Source organism: Solanum verrucosum, unplaced genomic scaffold (assembly GCF_900185275.1).
Source record: "Solanum verrucosum unplaced genomic scaffold, falcon-dt-bn FXZP01000207.1, whole genome shotgun sequence".
NCBI classification, from domain to species: domain Eukaryota; kingdom Viridiplantae; phylum Streptophyta; class Magnoliopsida; order Solanales; family Solanaceae; genus Solanum; species Solanum verrucosum.
The window spans coordinates 203410-224231 of record NW_026019996.1 but is presented as its reverse complement, the minus strand read 5'-3'; the positions used below and the strand labels follow the sequence as shown (position 1 = coordinate 224231).

Sequence of the window (20822 nt, the reverse complement as noted above, 5' to 3'; positions counted from 1 at the left end):
AAAACCCAAGAGAGGATTATGAGTTAGGTTATTCAGACATCACCCTATCACTCACAATCCATTTACCCCACCTCCAACAAAATAGAGTGTAATTGTCCCTAATGCACATAAAGTAAAGAATAAAGGATCGGGTGAAGCAAACTTGTGGTGCATAGTGCCGAAGACCTATCAACAAATGAGTGGGTCTGGTTCCCGAAGCCTGCTGGATCAACACTTGGGTCACCCTCAGTATTGCCTGCATCTATCATTTTAACACCCTCAGTAGTGCTAACATCAACTCTCTTCACACCATCAGTAGTGCTAACACTAATATAGGGACAAACACTACCTCCCTAAACCGCTGCTAGCCCATTTCCTCATCAACTTAGGATGCCCTCCGAGTTACCTCAAGATCATAACGCTCCCTCTTGTGAGCTCTCCCTGCCTCAGTGTTATAAGAAGTCTGACTGGAGTGGGGGCGCTTCCCAGCAACAGGGGAAGAAGCATGCCGCAACATCTCATCTTTGAATAATGTATCCAATACTGTATTATCAACTGGTGCCATGAGAAAGAATCAAATCCAGTCTCTTGGGGAGCTACGAGGGTATTAAGATCAGCCTGGAGACTATCTAACTCCGTCCAAAAAGCAGAAACATCATGGGTGGGGGCTGGATGCTCTAGGACTCTCAGCTCAAAAGCATCCAGGCACTTATGAACGACCTGGACCTTCTAATCCATAGTGTGCTCCATCCGCTGCTCTATCCTAGCCTCGAACTCCGCTATATTATGCTACATCAACGACCTTAGATGCTCGAGTAGGGTAGCCACCTGGGCCTCCAACTTCTAAACACGATCTAAGGGCACATCAATAGATACTGAGGAATAAGTGGATCTTGAGGAGCTAGGGCCTGACTGGCGGACGGAGATGGGGAAGCCGGGGCATCTTCAGTAGTGGCTGGAGAGGCAGGCTCCTCACCCTGCATCTGCTCCACATCTACTACCAAGTTCACTCCCAATCGTAGAACCTTAACCTGCGGATCTCTGTGAGGTGCAACTACATTGGCTTTATCCCGTATCATTCCGCTATCAAGCGTCTTGGTCGCCTTAACTAGCTTGTCATAGTGCCAAACCGATACTCTAGCATCCCTGCACAGATGAAAAATGAGGCATGGGAAGGGTAAGGTAGTGGTGGCCTTGAAGGACCTCTCATGTATCTCCGCAATCAGCATGTGGGTAAAATCAACCTCCATCCCGCAACTAAAGTTGCAACCATTATCGCTCGATCCCATGTAAGTACATTATCTGCATGATTAAGACACACGGTTACGCACTAGTAACTAGAATAAGTTGGCCACAAATGTCGGCACACTCTCCGTCTGTAGCAAGATGACAGACTAACCAATATAAAAGAGTCTCCCATTAATCGACATTCCTTTGAAATGCCCTGCTCCTACCATTCTAGCGATAGTCGAACTCGACCGTGTTGATTGGCCAAGTGTGGCTCAGACCGAAGAGGAACATGCGGAAATTGTTCTCATATATATAAGCCAAAAACTCGCGCACTAGTGTGGCGTTAGGTTGAGATTGGGCGGCAGGGTTGGCCCGTATGTCAATTGAACCTCGGGGGGTGCCTACGTAGGAATCATAGAACTCCCTAACTATATCCTCACTGAAGAACCCTGGGCTAAGGGCCATCCAGTCGCACCTATGCCTCTAGAAGAGCTGGTGGATGTCTAGTACGGTATGGAGGCTTCCTGGGAGAACCCGACGCTCCTCGGTGACTAATCGAGAAATCCTCTCCTTCTCAGTCAGCATGAGAGCATCTTTATATATTTGGTGCGGGCCACTCACACACCATCGGTTTGGCACCTCAGCAACTGGAGTAGGATCAGTGTTTGGTGGAACTGGAATGTCCCCCGCACTAGTAGCCTCGGAGGATAAGGCAGTGGTGCTATTGGAGCTGGAGTCGGATGCAGAGGCGGACCCAGATGTAGATTTAGAGCCAGCTGCTGAACTGCTCAGTGTATCCCCCACATTAGACTAGGGGCAGTGACCACGTTGGAAATTACCTCCGGATTTGATTCTGTGTAGTGCGTGGTGCAGGGGGGGATGTCCTGGTAATAGGTGGGACATATGCAAGGTCAGTCTCCACATCTGTGTCCTCATCCATTAGCCAAAAGGATGGTGCCACTGATTTTGACTTACCCTTTGCGGCGAGCTGGAGCTTTATTAGGAACCAAGGTACCTGTGGAGTCTTATTTAGTACCAAAACAAACCAATAACACACTCGATTTTTTTTATATAGAAAACGGAACGAAACAAAACAAAAACTGAAAAAAACTATAGGCAGTAGCTAAATTGCCCACCTACGATGGGTTCGTACAGTCCGTGGATGGACCTATTGCCCTTGGGTCTCCTCCGTAGGTCAGAATTCCCAGAAGTTGGGACTCTAATGTGAACCACGGTTGTGCAGAATGGATCGTCGATGGAACGATAAACCATAGACCACCTCCGTGGTTCAACAATTTATGATTATTTCATGTGCAACAGACCAACAGACCAAACCTACGGTCTGTGGACGGGGTCTAGTGGTTAAGGTTTGCGCTAGGTATCAGACATCCTCATTTTTGTACATATTTTTGCAACATATCAAACAATCAACCTAAGTTTAATCTTGCATTTAAAAACAATATATGGTAATTTGTCATCCTTATAGTTCTGATTGCTCAACATTTAATGCTATAGTTTACATTCGTAACAACCCAAGGCCAAGTTCCAACTATGTGACTTCATATAAAACAATGAATAGTGAATTCAAAATTAGGGTGACGTCGTTTACCTTTCAAGAAAAACAAAGTGGGTGAGTGTGTGATATAATGAACTCCTTAGACTTTGTCTAGCCTTTTGACACAGAACCCGGACCGAGAATTCTTTTGTGAAGGGAGAATGGGTGATTTTCAGAGAGAAAAAGGAGAATTTTGGAAGATGAGGGGATGATTATGGGAAATAACAGTGATAGGGGAGTAAATATGGGAGTTGTGGGATTTGGAGGGGTTAGAAACGGTTGGGAGGGAATTTGGGTAATAGGCGATGTATTTGTAATGAGGGCTTTTTTTATTAAAAAGGGGTCCTGGTCGGGTCTCCAGAAACCCTAAGTTTGACCCACGAAACTCTGCCTACGGGCCGTGGGTCGACCTATGGACCGTAGGTCGACTCCGTAAGTCACTCTTACACTTAAATTTTTTGAAGACTTTCCTGGGGTCTACGGACACCATTCACGATCCGTGGATGGACCCATGGACTGTCGATGGGGTCCGTACAAAACCTATTTTCTTGAGATTTAATTGTTCATCCATGCACATGTAGCAACTATGAGGCCTTTCTTTTTATATTTTATGGAAACATTTTAGACACAGACCCTATTTTATATCTAGCCAGCACTAATACAAAAATAAAACACCTATCTAAAGAGTTACGAAATTCAAAATAAAAGAAGAAAACTCCTAAATCGGAAAGAAAATCCTATAGTTTGCTAGATTGTACATCTTGGGTTGCCTCCCAAGGAGCGCTTGATTTAATGTCGTGGTACGATGCAGGCCCATTGATTACTCAGACTTCATCAAGGTAGTAGGCCTCAACGACTTCTTGCCACTCTTCTCTTTCCCAATGTAGACCTTGATCCTTTGCCCGTTCACCTTAAACCTTGTTCCCTTCTTGTTTTCGAGCTCGACCGCTCCATGTGGGAACACTTGAGTGACTATGAATGGATCGGTCCACTTGGACTTTAGTTTGCCAAGAAACAAGCGCAGTTGAATAGAAGCACCAGATCACCCATAGCAAATTCATGCTTTTCAATATTTTGATCATGATACTTCTTCGTATTCTTCTTGTACAAGGCTGAACTTTCATAAGCTTTTAGGCAAAACTCATCAAGCTCATTCACTCTTTGACTCGATGCGGTTGCCCAATCCAAATTCAACTTCTTTAGCGCCCACATAGCCTTATTCTCTAGCTCTACCAGAAAATGGAAAGACTTCTCATATACAAGTTGGTAGGGGGACATAATTATGGGAGTATTGAATGTTGTGCGATAAGCCCATAGAGCATCATCAAGCCTCATTGACCAATGAGTTCTATTTGCATTCACAGTCTTTGCAAGGATTTGCTTTATCTCTCTGTTGGACACTTAAACTTGCCTACTAGACTGTGGATGGTAAGGAGTGGCTACATTGTGACGGACTTCATATTTCTCTACCAATGCTTTGAAAAACTTATTCCATAAGTGGGAACCTCCATCGCTGATAATCGCCCTAGGTGTACCAAATCTTGAAAAGATATTCTTTTTCAGGAATGCGGTGACACTTTTACCTTCATTGTTTGAAGCGCAATCACTTCCACCCATTTCGACACATAATCAACCGGAACAAGAATGTACTTCATCCCACGTGAACTCAAAAATGGACCCAAAAAATCAACGCCCCATACATCAAACAACTCATTCACCAATATAAAATTGATAGGTAGCTCTTGCCTATCTGAAGTCCCTCCTTTTCTTTGGCAGCGATCACAAGACTTGGCGAAATCATGACCATCTTGGTGGATGGTAAGCCAGTAATACCCAAACTGCAAAACTTTATGCGCAGTAGGAATACCACTATGTTGACCACCAACAGGCGAAGAGTGACACACCTTTAGTATACTCATCATCTCAACCTCAGGCACACAACGACGAATAATCCCATCAACACAAATATGGAACAAATAATGCTCATCCCAAATGAACTTCTTCAAATCATGCATAAACTTTTTCCTTTGGTGAAAAGATGATGGTTGCATAATCAAGCACATAACTTCCAATGAAAATGTCTACGTCGTGCAATGGTATAATAACCCAACTAAGGGTTGGGATCGTCCCAAAACAGTGGTTTTGAGAATTTATAGCAAAATAAAATTTAGTTCTAACTAGTCATAGCTAAAGACATTAACAAGTAAAAATATTGTAAATTAAAAAAGGAGGACACAAGAGTGTCAATTAACAATGAGGGGTTTTTGTCAGAAGTAAGGTAAAAACAGCAAAATAAACAAGGGTTTCTAAGTAATGAGAGGGAATTCTTGGGATGTGACGGGAATACGGGTTAAGCTAGATTATTGGGTACCTGCTTGCGATGGAAAATTTATAGAGTAAAAGTGACTAGGCTAAGCTTTATGTGGGAATAAGTTCTCTCTTTAACAGCTTACCCCATTTCAAATGGGTTCTTCTCGGACACCCAATTGCCGCATAAAGACCAGTCTATGCCTTACCCCACTCACTTTCTCGAGCTGAGTGTTAGGATATGGGACTGAGGTTCAGTCTTTCTAGATGAACCTCATGTCTACCCACTCCTTATGCCATCAATCTAGTAGTGTTGGTTTCGCGACTTCTCTCTCTCGCAAGCCGAAAACTTATAAACAAACTTGTATTTGCAACTAAAAATTTGTTAAATTTATCCACAACTACTAGACAAAATCACCATTAAACTACATATGAACTATCAGCAAATAAGACCCAACAACAATCTTAACCCATATTCGCTAAATCACACTGCAAAAATGGGTTTTTAGCCACACATCAAGAGATAGAAATTTGTACCTAACTGAGCTTGCATTCAAATGGGTATGAAGATCTAAGTCTTGTTACAGGCCAAGAATGAAGAATGGGTTTGGAGATTTGATGTTCTATACTTGGAAGATAGGTTTCTAAGGAGCTTGGAGTTGAAGATTTGGTGAGTCCTCCTAGTTTCGAGGACGAACCCACTATTTCCCCTTTATGTCTTTTATTTCATGTTTAGAGCTTTTGTATGGGCTGCGTCCCATAGTTTTAAATCTTATGGTTCTAGATGGTTTGAGACTAGTATAGTAAATCTTCCGCTGGTTTTTTGTGAAAAATGTCTTCGATTGTAAAGAAAACTTTTAAATTTCGTATTTTATTCTCATATGTCGAATGTTATGAATGCTATGAGGCTTGTATGAGGCCTCTTCAGGGTCAAGTACGCCGTGTCACGTCTAGGGCGTAGCCTTGGGTCGTGACAATCTTTCACCTCAAAATCGAACTCTTGCAGCAACAACACCCATCTAATCAACCTCGGTTTTGCATCCTTATTAGCCATCAAATACCTCAATACAAAATGGTCAGTATGCACTATGACCTTAGTACCAAGCATGTAGGATCGAAATTTCTCTAATGCGAAAACCACAACAAGAAGTTCATGTTTAGTCATTTATAGTTCTTTTGAGACATATTTACAGCTTTGCTGGTGTAGTAAATAGGATGAATAATATTCTCTCGCCTCTGTCCCAACACCACACCAAGTGCCACTCCACTCGATCACACATCACTTCAAACGGTTGCCCCCAATCCAGTGAAATAATGATAGGTGAGGAAATTAGCTTTTCTTTCAACTCTCCAAATGGTCTCAGAAAAGAATCATCAAAATCAAAATTTCACTCCTTTTCGAACAATTTGCACAATGGGTGTGCAGTTTTAGAGAAATCCTTGATAAACCTCCTATAAAAGCCTTCATGCCCAAGAAAACTTCTCAGAACTTTACCAGAGATAGGTGGTGGAAGCTTTTCTATTGCCTCGACTTTTGCTCTGTCAACCTCAGAAATCCGATGACCCAAAACGATCCCCTCTTTCACCATGAAGTGACACTTTTCCCAATTGAGCACAAGATTGCACTCTTCACACCATTGAAGTACCTCGGCCAAATGATCCAAACAAACGTCAAACGAGTCACCTACCACAGAGAAATCATCCATAAATACCTCAATAGTGTCCTCCACCATATTTGAAAATATTGACATCATGCAATGTTGGAAGGTCACTGGAGCATTACACAACCCAAATGGCATTAGTTTGAAGGTGAAAGTCCCATAAAGGCAAGTTAATGTGGTCTTTGATATGCTCAAATTACACCTCGCTAAAGAAGCATAAGTGATCGTTATCAAGTAAAGAGCCCAACTTGTAGATTGGGGTTGATCCCACGAGGAAAAAGGTTTAGACTTAACTTTAACCAACATTTATATTTGTTTAGTCAACTTACTTCTAGAAACAACTAATTAAATGGGGGGGGGGGGATTTGTGAAACAAATTGTAAGAATTCAGTAAGTAATCAGTAAACAAAAGTCTTGGTTGATATGAAGATGAGAGAATTAACTAGGGTATACCTGTTCCCCACAAGCTCATAACGCAGTAATCGTAATAATAGAAATCCCTTCCTAGTGTACTACATGCAAAGTGATAAGCTAGGTATCTCTAAATCCTTGGTCCGGCATCTAGAGAATTTCACCCCACACCTTTACCTCATATTAGAATCACATTGATGTTTGTCTTAGTTATTACTTCAAACCAATCTAAACTATTAGCTACTTAAATCATGAATCTTGAATCATATATGTGTGAGAAAATCTTTCACCAAACCATGATTTCTTAATATGTGAGAAAGCCTTTCACAAAAAAATTTATGCTTATTTTATAACAACCTTTGGATCATAAAACATCTCTTCATAAATCATGCATAAACTTTCATAAATCATCTTTTATAAGTTCATATATTTTTTTATACAAATTTATATCTTAAAAACATGAATAATGCATGGTCTTATAGAAATCCATTGAAAATCATGTAGTTTAATCAAAACATGCATAGGAAGATTTAAATTGAACAATTAATATAATATCAAGTAAGACCCATGGAGATAACATGAAATATTAAGTAATTTAGGTAAAAATTGATTTTGGAGAATTAAGAACTTTTGGGACACAATGGGTGAATGGAACCCATTTATGAATTCCCACATACCTTGATAAAAAAAACCTAAAAGAAATGGAGAAAATGAGACTTTAAGCCTGAAGCCTAGCTTTCTTCTTAAACTTAAAAGAGAATTGGAGAAGATGAATGTGAATGAGATTTGGGGTTTTGAGAGAATGCAAAAGTTGGGGTAGTTTTAGGAAGAGAAAGGTAGTTATAACACTTAGAATAAGGATCAAAATGGCATATTATAGGCATTATTTGTAAAGGAAAAGACCTAAACACCTTTTAAAATTAAATGTCAAACAATACAATGGGTTGGACCAATGGGCTATGGTATGTAGAACTTTCTACGGCCTATACTGGGCAACCGTAGAACCTACTTCAGAATCTCAAAATTCATTCAAATTTCCACAAGATCTTTCTATGTTCCATTGTCCAGTCTACAATCCATGGACCCCATCCGTAGATCACAAGTTCAATTCCAAAAATTCAATAAGTTTAGATCACTTTTACGATGCCATCTTACGGCTCGTCCTGGCTACTCGTAGGTCAAACCTTAGAAACTCAAGATTTTGTGTGACACCACGGATTCAAGAAGGACTAGGAAGGGTCAAGTGGGCAACTCACAAGCGCAAAGATAGTACATGGAAATCCTCCCGGAGCCCTAGGCAAGCCGTGAAGAGGATCACGATCCATTGGAGGTCCGTGAATAGATCACGATCCAAGAACGGAGTGGACGGTCTGTGGTGAGTTTCATTCCCCGTAGGGGTGTCCGTGAAGAATTTCCAGAAGCTGTCCGGGAGGGATCCCCTCCCACGAACCTTTTGACACCCTGTGGTAGGCCTCAGGAGGCATGAATGTGATCGTGGAGGATGGCTAGCCTTCAGGGGCCACAGCCCAAAGACCACGGTGACCTCAACGGGCCGTTGTTCCTTAGCCTTTAAGTCAAGTCTTCAATTTCACCACTGAAGTTAAGAAATTGTCATTGAGGCATGAGGGTTTTCATCCATGGAGCCCTTTCCTCCATGTAGTTCCCAACTTTTCCAATTTTCAAAGTTAGAAATCCCCAATTGAGTTAGGTTTTTTGTTCTTTGTTATGGGTTCTCTTAATAATTTATTTAATTTATTTATCTATTTTTTTTGCATGAATTGAGTTAATCTCATGGTTTTATGATGATCCCCATGAACCCATGTAATTTCCATGTTTTTCAAGTTATGAGTATATGATGTGGGTTTATAATTAAGATAGAAAAGTTTATGAAATCAATCATTCTCTCATCAAATTTATGTAAATGTTTTAAAGATTATTTAAGAGTGAAGCATCAATGATGTTGCTATTTTTGTGTTGTTGAAATGATTTCTCATATAAACATAAAATTATGATTGTGAAAGGGTTTCTCACATAATAAGGGTTTTTAGGGTTGAAAGGTCTTGTCACCTAAAATGAACAAATGTTAAGGAGCTATTCTATTGTTGAGGCAGGAGGAGATTAACGATTCTCTCTAATTGAAAGTCAAGAGGCGATTACCCATATCACATGATTTAAGGACAATAGTCGATTACCCATGTTCCTTTAAGAGCTAAGATGAATATGATTAAAAACTATTATGTGAAAGTTAAGCTTAATAGCGAGTGGATAAGTGTCGATTAACCATGTCCAATAAAAAATGTGCCACCATAGGATTACCTAGTGGATCCACATAAGATAGAAGTTTATGGTCCTTACATTGGAAAGTAGGACAACCCTTTTCGGTGTGGGAGACACCGGATTTGATGTTCATAAATCGCATGGTCTTATATGTCGGTTAAGGCTACTTCCTACAAGAAAGTTAAAGATGAACCAAGGTTACTTCGAGGAAGTATCTCATACATGTTTAAGATGATGTTCACTTGCATTGATAATGTTTTACGACATATGCTTTCTAACATTCAAGATTCGTGTTTTAGCTTGACCATTGCATGCTCATGAAAATGCCCCTTTCTAGCATGACTTTATATGGTTTTATGCATGGGTATCATACTAGGTACATGTTTGTACTAACACATACTCTTGCCTACATTACCCCAAATGTACGATCTGACAGTGAGGGTTCCCAGTTTAGTTACTAGAGTCATTTGAGGAGATTTTGAGCCTTGGTGAGTCCTCATGCTTCGAGGACAAGACATTTATTATTTTCAATTTTTCCTTACTTTCGGTTTTGGAACATGACGTATGGGCTATGCCTCGATTCATTCTTATGTACTAGATGTCTTTTATACGATATTTAAACTTCCGCTTTACTTTCATAAACGTTTTAGATTTTGAAATAATCCTCCTAATATCTTTAATTATATTATCTTGTATGATGAAAGCTAAGTGGCCTGTAGGGACTTCTCGGGGTCTTATACGCCATGTTACGCCTAAGGGCTACCTCGAGTCATAACAAACTTGGTAATTAGAGCACAAGGTATAGAAATGTCCTAAGAAGTCTCATGAGCATCATCAAGTAGAGTCTTGTTCATGAGTGTGAAGCGCACCACATTTATGAATGAGAGACTACAAGATGTTTAGGAAACTCCACTTCTTTCATTACTCTAAGGTCGTACAATATGGTTTAACTCTATAAGGTCTCTCTCCTAATCCGTATCTGATGCTCTACAAGATATGTCTACTCAAAGATCTTATGCTAGAAGGAATATGGGAGAAAATGTGGAACGAGAAGCTCCTCAAGCTCCAGACAATCCTTTCGCCAAGCAAGTGATTAATGTCGAGTTTAGGCTACGTTTCAAGTATTGGCTAAATCCATAACGGCCCAATACAATAGAGAGGTTGCGGTCCCCATGAACCCAAAAGTGGGTACGATGGTATCTAGACTGAGGGTCTTCACTTGAATGAATCCTCTAGCATTTTATGGTTCTAGGGTCGAGAAAGACCCTAATAGCTCATTGATGAGGTTTACAAGGTGTTGATGATTATGGGAGTGACGCCGGTAGAAAGATGAGGGATTTGCCGCTTATCAACTTAAGGGTGTTGCTCAAGTTTGGTTTAACCAATGGAAAGAAGGGAGACCGGAAGATGCGGGTTGTCTTGATTGGGAAAAGTTCAAAGTTTCTTTCCTTGATAGGTTCTTTTCACTTGAGATGAGGGAGGCAAAGGTTCTTGAATTCATCAACCTTCTTCAAGGAAGTATTAGTGTGAATGAATACGCTTTAAAGTTCACACAATTGGCTAGATATGCTCCTACTATGATTGTTGATCCTAGGGAACGGATAAGTAAGTTTGTTTTGTGTCTGTTTGAGATGTTGGTTAAGGAATGTCGTACCGCTATGCTTGTTAATTAAATGGACATTTATAATCTCATGGTTCATGCTCAACAAATTGAAGAGGAGAAACTTAAGGAAAATTCTAGGGAGGCAAAAAGGGCTAAGACTGGTGATGGTAATTTCTCACATTCAAGGTCCGAGGGACATGGTCGTTCAAAGTTCTGACAAAAGTTTTCAGGTCAAGGTTCATCCAATGTTCCTTCTAATTTCAACAAAGAGAGGGTGTCTAACCCTAAGCCTCAAGCAGGAAGTGGTAGTGAGTCTTTCTTGCCTATTTGTGCTAAGTGTGGAAGGAAGCACGAGGGCAAGAGTCTAGAGGGTTCCAATTCTTGTTTTGGTTATGGTAAGATGGACCACAAGATAAGAGATTGTACTTTATTTGCTAAGAACAATAAAGATAATCGTCGAAGGGCCAAAAACAAGCAGCACCTACGGATGGGCACCCACGAACCATGGGTGGACCCATACCCCGTAGGTGGGGGTCGTGGGTCGAGGCAGAGCCTACCCATTTTCTCCCCCTCTCTGATGCAAAGCATGGATTACCAGTACTTCCCGTGACCCCACCCACGGTCCGTGGGTGGGGGTTTTGTGAGTCACCACTTAATTAGGTCCTTAGTTTTTAAGTTACGGTTTAGGGAAGGGGATTAGGATTAATTAACTAACTAAGTAAGGTCGTTTAATATTAATTAAGACACCTATAAATACTTAATAAGACCCCTAAACTAAACAAACTAACTCATTCTCACACTACCCAAATCAAAAGCTCTCTCCTCTAAAATTTCTCTCTCAAGAAACCACCATTGAAGAAGAAGAAGAACTACGAGACCAAGGCTCAAGAACTCAACTTTCCTCTTCAATTTCGTGAAGGATTTCCACTCAAGGTATGGTAGTGTTGATTTATGGATAGCTTCCTTCCATAAAGCCTTTCAAAATTGTATTTCTCAAAGTTCAACCTCTCCAAGAACCTAGGGTTTTCAATCTATGGCATGGATTCACTTCCAAAATGATTTCAATGTGTTTATTGACTCATATTATGATCAATTTGATGAATTACTACTGTTTTCCTAAAGAATTTATCTAAGAATCTATGAATATCTGGGTTTCCCTAAATAGAATCTTGAAGCATGAATATGGGTCTTCGTTAGTCAATTGTGTTCGAATTATTTATGTGATGAATTGCTTACTTGAATTGGGTTACTATACATGTTCAATGAAGTAATTCTGTAGATATTGATTCATAGTGATCTATAACCCTTGATGGGGTAAAGTATGAAAACTAGCTATATATATGAGACTTGTGTATATTCAATTGGATTGCTTGTAGAGTAAGGTACTTCTATTATGATCTAATTATGATATTGTTTGGATGATTATACTTATGCACACACATAGGCATGGATTTCAAGGCATGGATTTGTTACATTCATGTTATGCCTCAGTCTCTACTCCAGTCGGTGACCCAGTTATAGCTAGACGGGTATACAGAAATTCTAGGCATGGATTTGTTACATTCATGTTATGCCTCAGTCGATTGTAGAACTAGGATTGTTCATTTTCAGTTTCTAGACGAACTAATCTTAGAATGGAAGGGTAGTAGCTTCGCGCCTATGGGTTGATTCATTTCTTACCTTAAGGCCAGAAAAAGTTATCTCTATCATCTAGTTTGCGTTAAGGATTCAAGTTCCGAAACACCAACTTTTCAGGCAGTTCCTGTAGTCAATGAATTTCCAAAAGTCTTTCCAGAAGATCTTCCTGGAGTCCCTCCTGATAGGGAAATTGACTTTGAAATTGATCTCATTCCAAATACCCAGCCTATCTCTATTCCTCCTTACAAAATGGCTTTAGCTGAACTTAAGGAATTGAAAGAGCAGTTGAAAGACCTTCTAGATAAGGGCTTCATCAGACCTAGTATTTTGCCATGAGGTGCACCAGTGTTATTCGTGAAGAACAAAGATGGTTCTCTCAGAATGTGCATTGACTATAGGCAGTTGAACAAGGTAACAATCAAGAATAAGTATCCCATCCCCAGGATTGATGACTTGTTTGACCAACTTCAAGGTGCTAGTCATTTCTCAAAGATAGACCTCAAATCGGATTATCATCAACTTAAAGTCAGAGATAGTGACCGCATTCAGGACTCGATATGGACATTATGAATTTGTAGTTATGTCATTTGGACTAACCAATGCTCCTGCAATTTTCATGGATCTGATGAACAGAGTGTTCAAGCAGTAATTGGACTTTTTCGTTATCATCTTTATTGACGATATTCTCATTTATTCTAGGAATGAGGAAGAACATGCGAGTTATTTGAGGGTTGTTCTGCAAACTCTCAAAGATCGCCAGTTATTTGCTAAATTTAGCAAATGTGAGTTTTGGTAGCAGTTAGTTGCTTTCCTTGGGCATATTGTGTCTAACGAAAGAATTTGAGTAGATTCCTAGAAGATAAAATTAGTGAAACAATGGCCCAGACCTACCTCTACTACATATATCAGAAATTTCTTGGGTTTAGTAGGTTATTACAGAAGATTCATGGATGCATTTTCATCCATAGCCTCACAATTGACTAAATAGACTCAGAAAAAGGTCAAGTATCAGTGGTCTGATTATTGTGAGAAAAGCTTCACAGAATTGAAAACTAGGTCGACTACAACTCTTATTTTGACTTTACCAGAGGGTTATGTGATTTATTGCGATGCATCCAGAGTCGTCCTGGGTTGTGTGTTGATGCAGCGAGGTAAGGTTATAGCTTATGCTTCCAAACAACTTAAGGTGCATGAGAAGAACTATTCGACTCATGACCTCGAGCTTGCAGCAGTGGTGTTCGCACTAAAGATTTGGAGATATTGCTTGTATGGTGTTCACGTAGACCTGTTCATCGACCATAAGAGCCTTCAGTATGTGTTCACCCCGAAAGATATGAATCTTCGCCAGAGAAGATGGCTAGAGTTCCTCAAAGAGTACAATATGAGTTTGAATTACCATCCAGATAAGGCCAATGTATTAGCGTATGCTCTTAGCAGACTATCTATGGGTAGTGTAGCACATATTGAGGAAGAAAGAAAGGAGCTAGCAAAGGATGGTCACAGACTTGCTCGCCTTGGAGTTCGTCTTATGAGCATATCTGATGGTGATGTAACGGTTCAAAATGGGGCAGGATCCTCTTTGGTAGTGGATGTTAAGGAAAAACAAGACAACGATCTGATATTACTTGAACTTAAGGGTGCAGTCTACCAACACAGAGTTGAGGTTTACTCCCAAGGAGGAGATGGTGTGCTTCGCTACCAGGGTCGATTATGTGTTCCTAATGTGGGTGAGTTGAGACAGCATATTCTTGCAGAAGCCCATAACTCCAAATATTATATTCATCCAGGTGCCACTAAGATGTACCGCGATCTGCGAGAAGTCTATTGGTGGAATGGTATGAAAAGAGATATAGCAGATTTTGTGGCTAAGTGCCCCAATTGCCAACAAGTCAAGGTAGAATATCAGAAACTGGGAGGTATGACTCAAGAGATTTACATTTCTACTTGGAAGTGGGAAGTGATCAACATGGACTCCATCACTGGGTTACCTCGTACTCACAGATAGCATGACTCCATTTGGGTGATAATTGAAAGAGTTACTAAGTCCTCTCGTGTTTTGGCAGTCAAGGCTACAAATTCGGTGGAGGACTATGCCAAACTTTATATTAATGAGATTGTGAGGTCACATGGGGTTCCTTTGTCTATCATCTCAGATAGAGGTCCTCAGTTTACCTCTTATTTCTGGAAGTTATTTTAGAAAAGTCTTGGTACTCATGTTAACCTTAGCACAACATTCCATCCACAAACGGATGGTCAGGAAAAGCGTACAATTTTGACCTTAGAGGACATGTTGAGAGCTTGTGTGATCGATTTCAAGGGTAGTTGGGATGATCACCTTCCTCTTATTTAGTTCGCCTACAACAATAGCTACCATTTTAGTATTCAGATGGCCCCTTATGAGGCATTGTATGGGTGTAGATGCAGATCTCATGTTGGTTGGTTTGAAGTAGGTGAAGCATCCTTGATAGGGCCAGATTCAGTCCTCGATGTGATGGAGAAAGTGCAACTCATTAGGGATAGATTTAAGACATCCCAAAGTTGCCAGAAGTCTTATGCAGATGTAAGGAGAAGGGAACTAGATTTCCAAGTTGATGATTGGGTCTTCCTGAAAGTGTCACCTATGAAGGGGGTGATGACATTTTTCAAGAAATGAAAGCTTAGTCCCAGTTATGTAGGCCCTTACCGGATCTTGAAAAGGATTGGTAAAGTGGCTTATGAGTTATTGTTGCCAGCAGATTTAGCAGCAATGCATCAAATCTTTCACATTTCACTTTTGAAGAAGTGTGTGGGTGATCCAGCATCTGTAGTGCCAACAGAGAGTGTGGCTGTAAAAGATAGCCTTTCTTATGAGGATGTACCACTTGAGATTCTTGAACGTTAGGTTAGAAGGTTGAGAAATAACGAAGTCTCTTCAGTCAAGGTTTAGTAGAGGAGTCAGTCTATAGAGGGAGCTACTTGGGAAGCAGAAGCAGCCATGAAAGCCAAGTATCCTCACCTCTTTCCTTCTGATTCCACTCCAGCATGAGGTAATAGTTCCTCCACAGTTTTCCAGTCATCCATGCGTGAAATCAGTCTTAGTATCATGTTCCTTAAGTTTGTATTGCATTTTCAGCGTATATGCATGTTCTTGGAACTCAGTTCAGTCAGAAATCAATCTTTAGTGTTTATTGGTAAGGTTGCAACTCATTCCCTCCATTTCAGCTAATTTAGTCTTCATTAGAGGATGAATGTTCTCATGGGGGAGATAATGTAACACCTCATAAATCACACCCAGAAAAAAATGCAAAAAAATTACCTGCACCAGTGCACCACGACAGGGTTCACAAACCGTAATAGGGTCCACGATCCGTGGTGATGAAATGGAAGTCACCAGGCCTAGAAATCAGACCACGGGCACCTTCACAGTCCGTGGTCTTGATGACAAGCCATTATAGATCTCGTGAAGCCTTAGGCAGTAGCACCCCTCGCCAATCTCTTAGACCCCATGCCTAAGTGAGGACCAATGGGACCTTCACAGTCCGTGGTCCTTCACACGGGCCATGGGATGGTTCATGAAGGGCTATCCAGTAAACCCTCAAACCTGGGCATCTAGACCTCAGGCCAAGTGAGGACCACGGGGACCTTCACGGCCTTTGTGGAGTTAGTGGCTCGTGGATCAACCCTTAGAACCACATGACATAGTGACGACCACGAGGGCCTTCACGATCTGTGGTCCCTTTCACGGTCCTTGAATGGGGCCGTGGTCAGCCCCGTTTGTAACTTAAGTTAGGGTCTTTTAGTCTTTTCCTATTTTGTTGGACCCCTAAACTACGTCATTTTAACCCTAAACTATGTGGTTTTGATTAGTTTTAGCCTAGAAACATAACTAGAACTTACCTAAGTTAGATCTTTAATCAAAACTTAGAAAATTAGAAGCAAAAAAAGAGAGGCGACCAACCGTAGCTTCAAGAATGCAGCAAGTTTCCTTCAGTTCCAGCCTCAAATTCAAAAGATTTCTCCATGGAATTCATCACCAGGTATTTGAGATTTCACTAGTCATTAGGTCCCTAGAAAGAGGCGTCCATTAGGTCCCTAGAATTCAGTCAGATTCTTGATTTCCTACTATTAACTATACCTAGGGTTTCTAAAACTTGAGCAAATTATCATGACTTAGTTATTTTAATGTTCCAAATCAGATTATAATGTTATTACTTGGTTTCTTGCATGAACTTCAGAACCCTAGCTATGTATTTCTTTAGTTCTTGAATTACACATGCTTAAGATGGTCCTTCAAATGTGAAGGTAATTTTCGGCCATCAAAGTGATATGAAAGGTTATTGGGCACATTGTGTTGGTGCAACCCAATTTGAATGTTTTATAAATCCTAAAGAAATTAAAAGTAGTAGTACATTTAGTACTATTAAAGTGATGTTGAGGTGTGTCAAATAAATTTGATGATGTCAAAGTATGATGGAGCATGTATAAATGGTTAATTACTTGTCATTAGATTCAATGTTGCTATAGGCTTTAGGGACATTTATAGAGATTATCTATTGCCTATGAAAATACATATTTAGCAAAAATTAGCTATTAATTGTCGTTAAAGATCATTTTTGTTGTAGTGATAACTTTTTTCTTTTGATAAAGTTTTTTGTTTTTTTATAAAGAAGTTATAACTCTTTCTTTTGGATTCTTTCAATTAAATTTGTGAACTGTAAACTTGGATACAACCTAACAGACTATCTTTTTGGAAAATATGTTAAGCAACATGCCTTTTTTGTTCTTGATTGTTAGGAAAGTAAGGTCTTCTTTATTATTATTTGTCGATATTTTTGAGTTCAAGTGCTCACAAAATTATGCTGTGAGATTTTAATATGTTATGTATCAAATTTTTGGTTCAGAATATATAGTTCTAAATAGTTCCATTCAGATGTCACCTACTGCTTGGTTGATAATTGCATTAATTGTTTGTAACTACATACTATAACCATAACAATAACTATGGTTCAATTCCAAATAAGTTGGAGCTGGTGATATGAAACCTAAGCAATATTAATGACTATTCTGACACAATGAGGAAAAACATTTATGATACTAACAATTTCAGGGTAATTTTTAACATATACATGATACAACATACTATAGTAAAAAAGAGATTGATGGAGGTTCATAAGAAAGGAACAGTAGGTCCTCCATTTGAATTTAGTTAATTATGTTCTTATATGGACGTGATGTTCCACTTTATTGGAAGTGTTGTTGTTTGAGACTTTTTAGTCTCTTCTTTAAGGTATGATGTTGTTCTTTCTAACTTCTTGGAATTTAGAAAATTTCATTAATTCTGACCAACTATTTCCATGGAGATTTTCTTAGAATTCTTTCTTATACTTAAAATCTTTCTATGACTCGTAATTTTTGTATAACAAAAATGAAGATTAAAAAAAACTTTAAGATTTTGGAGGAACGCTTTGCCTTATGATAAAATTTTCTTGACAATGTAGTGTAGGTATCGAAAATATGAAGCCACATCGAGAAAGCTTGAAGAGTGTTTGTCTCAGCTCTATAATGTTTTTGAGTAAACTTAAGGAGAGCAAGCCATGTGAAGTCAGGATATAGTCGAGGGTTGTTGTTGTCCACCAATTCAGTTGGTGGACTCACCACCTTATCTTTGTCCAGACAAAGAAAGAAAGCTATTGATTTTCTAGGAGTCGTGTTGTTAACAACTGCTCTATGCAAGCAACTTTTGTATCTACCATTCGATAGTGCCTGCAAAAGGTAAAACACTAAATATGTTATATTCATGTTGTACATCTAGGAATTCATGATGTATATCATTGTGCTTCATGTGGAAAGATCTTATAACATTTGTCACCTAAAAAGTATTGTTTTTCTAATTGACTCTATTTATATTATTTGTATGTAATACATAATACATTAGCTTAAATATAGTTCTAGTGTGTAAATTTTCTTGCCGTAAATGTGTCGCCTAAGTTAACCACAAAACCATTGAAATTTGGACAGATGGAGTACCATTCGTTGTCCACAAAAACCTGAAGTCCGCTAACACAATCCTAATGGAGAACAATTAATGATGTTGGATCATAGTGAGGCCCTGTTCCTAAGGTGAGCTCTGGTTTCAGGCACGGGGGACAGTAGTTGAGTCTCATTATGGATTCATTGCCTTCAAAAAACTCTTTAATGTGGTTCTTCTGTACACCTAGGCTGATCCCTAAGAGTTCCATGATCCTAAGAGAAAGTGTATTCATGGAATTGCAATACTCTTGATAAACACTCCTACGTAATTAAAGGGAAAAAGGTTAATTGATTTACATAATTGAAAAATAGAAAAACAGATACTCCTTTTGTTTCAATTTGTTTGTCTGATTATTATTTGACATGAAGTTTAAGAATGTAAAGAAAGACTTTTGAATCCAGTAACCTTAGACAAAAGATATGTAAAATGTACAAGTATATCATTTAATTTAGTTGTCTTAAACATGTCTTGCAAAAATAGAAAAAAAAGTTTTGAAACATACCAAAAAGTAAAGTACAACAAAAAATTGAAAGAGAGGGGTATTAGAATTGTCAATTGTCCTTACCTGAGATTGTTGAAACTTTCACCCAATGTCCTTTGGAAATACTCTTCAATTATGTGAGATGAGTTTTCTTTAGCAGTGTATCCTAAAGAGAGTGTTTCTTTCCAAGGCAGCTTTGAAGAAAACCTTCCAGTAAATCTACTGGCATAGCCATAATGCTCACCAATTTTTCTTTGAGCTTTTTGCTTTTCAAAGAGAGGCATGTCAAAGAACGTGTCCATGTAACGATGGGCTCTGGAGATGAGATTAGAATCAACTCCATGGTTTACTACAAGTAAGAAACCATGACTCATACATGCTTTTCCAACAAGTCTAGATGCTTGTTGGGTCGCGGCAGGGTCACCAGAAAAGAAACCCCTTTAGTCAATAAGGGGAACGTGAAGTTCTTGTGCTACAAGACATGGCTTCTCGTCATCTGGCCATATATATTGTGTGGGAATGTTGGACTCATTCTTCATATGGGATGCATCAAAAATTAATGGTTTTCCTCACCAAGGATAAATGGTTTTCCATTTGTGATTATACTATTAGTGGTCATTGTAAGCAGGGGTTTGAGTTTTTCTTTCTTGTGCAATATGTCACAATGGTGAGAAGGAAGTAGAAGTAGTTCATTGTGAGGAGCCAAAATGAAGGATTATATAGGGCTTAAGGATGCTTAAAATTTGGATAGAAGTCCATAGTTGTTTGAATCCGATTTTAAAAAGGGAAATACTTTCAAAGATATGTTTGACCATATATTTTGAATCAAAATTTTAAAAAGGAAATACTTTTAATGATATGTTTGACCAAAGTTTTCAAATCTGAGTTTGAAATTTTTTCCTTGAAAAGCTTTAAAGAATAAAATATGGGTCAAAAGAGTTTGCTAAGAATGGCTTAATAATTCTTTAAATTGGGGTATACTTTTCTTATTGAATGTACATAGACATATCTACACATATTACACCATAATCATAGGTAGAGATATTTAAAGAATTTTTTTGATTGATTTTCCTTAGATTGATTTCCTTATTTTCCTACAAATAACTTTTATTCTTAAAATAATACTATAGTAAAACCACACTAAATAAATATAGGTGAGATTACACAATAATTATTAATTTATAGATATATTATTGAATAGAGAAATTAGTATTTATTAATTTAAAGAGTTTTTGAGATTCAATAAAAGTTACTTTCATTACATCAAATATATTGTACCTTACTAATTTATGTATCATATTTATTGAAATTACAAGAAATACTAATTTATTATACATAAAGTACAATGAATTTATCAAAACATTGTATCTTATTAAATTATGTTTCCTATTTATTGAATGTATATGAAAAAAAATACATTCATTATACATAAAATACACTGTATGTGAATGATTCATTTTAAATTTTTTTGTTATATGATTCATTGTAAAATAAATTTAAGAATTCAATGATTTATCATAAAATAAACTCATCAATCATAATGTTCATTGTTTCTAAATAATCAAATATTATTCACTATATATTTACCAAAAACGTTCAATGTATGATAGTGAGAGAATAAACTATATAAGCAACACATGAAATTTCTTGAAACAATATACAAAAATGAC

At 38.6% G+C, this 20822-nt stretch overlaps 1 pseudogene; it reads right to left on the bottom strand.

Moving 5' to 3' along the window:
- Window positions 1–1692: 1692 nt before the first annotated feature.
- Window positions 1693–19771, bottom strand: LOC125819292 (gibberellin 20 oxidase 1-like; annotated as a pseudogene).
- Window positions 19772–20822: the final 1051 nt, after the last annotated feature.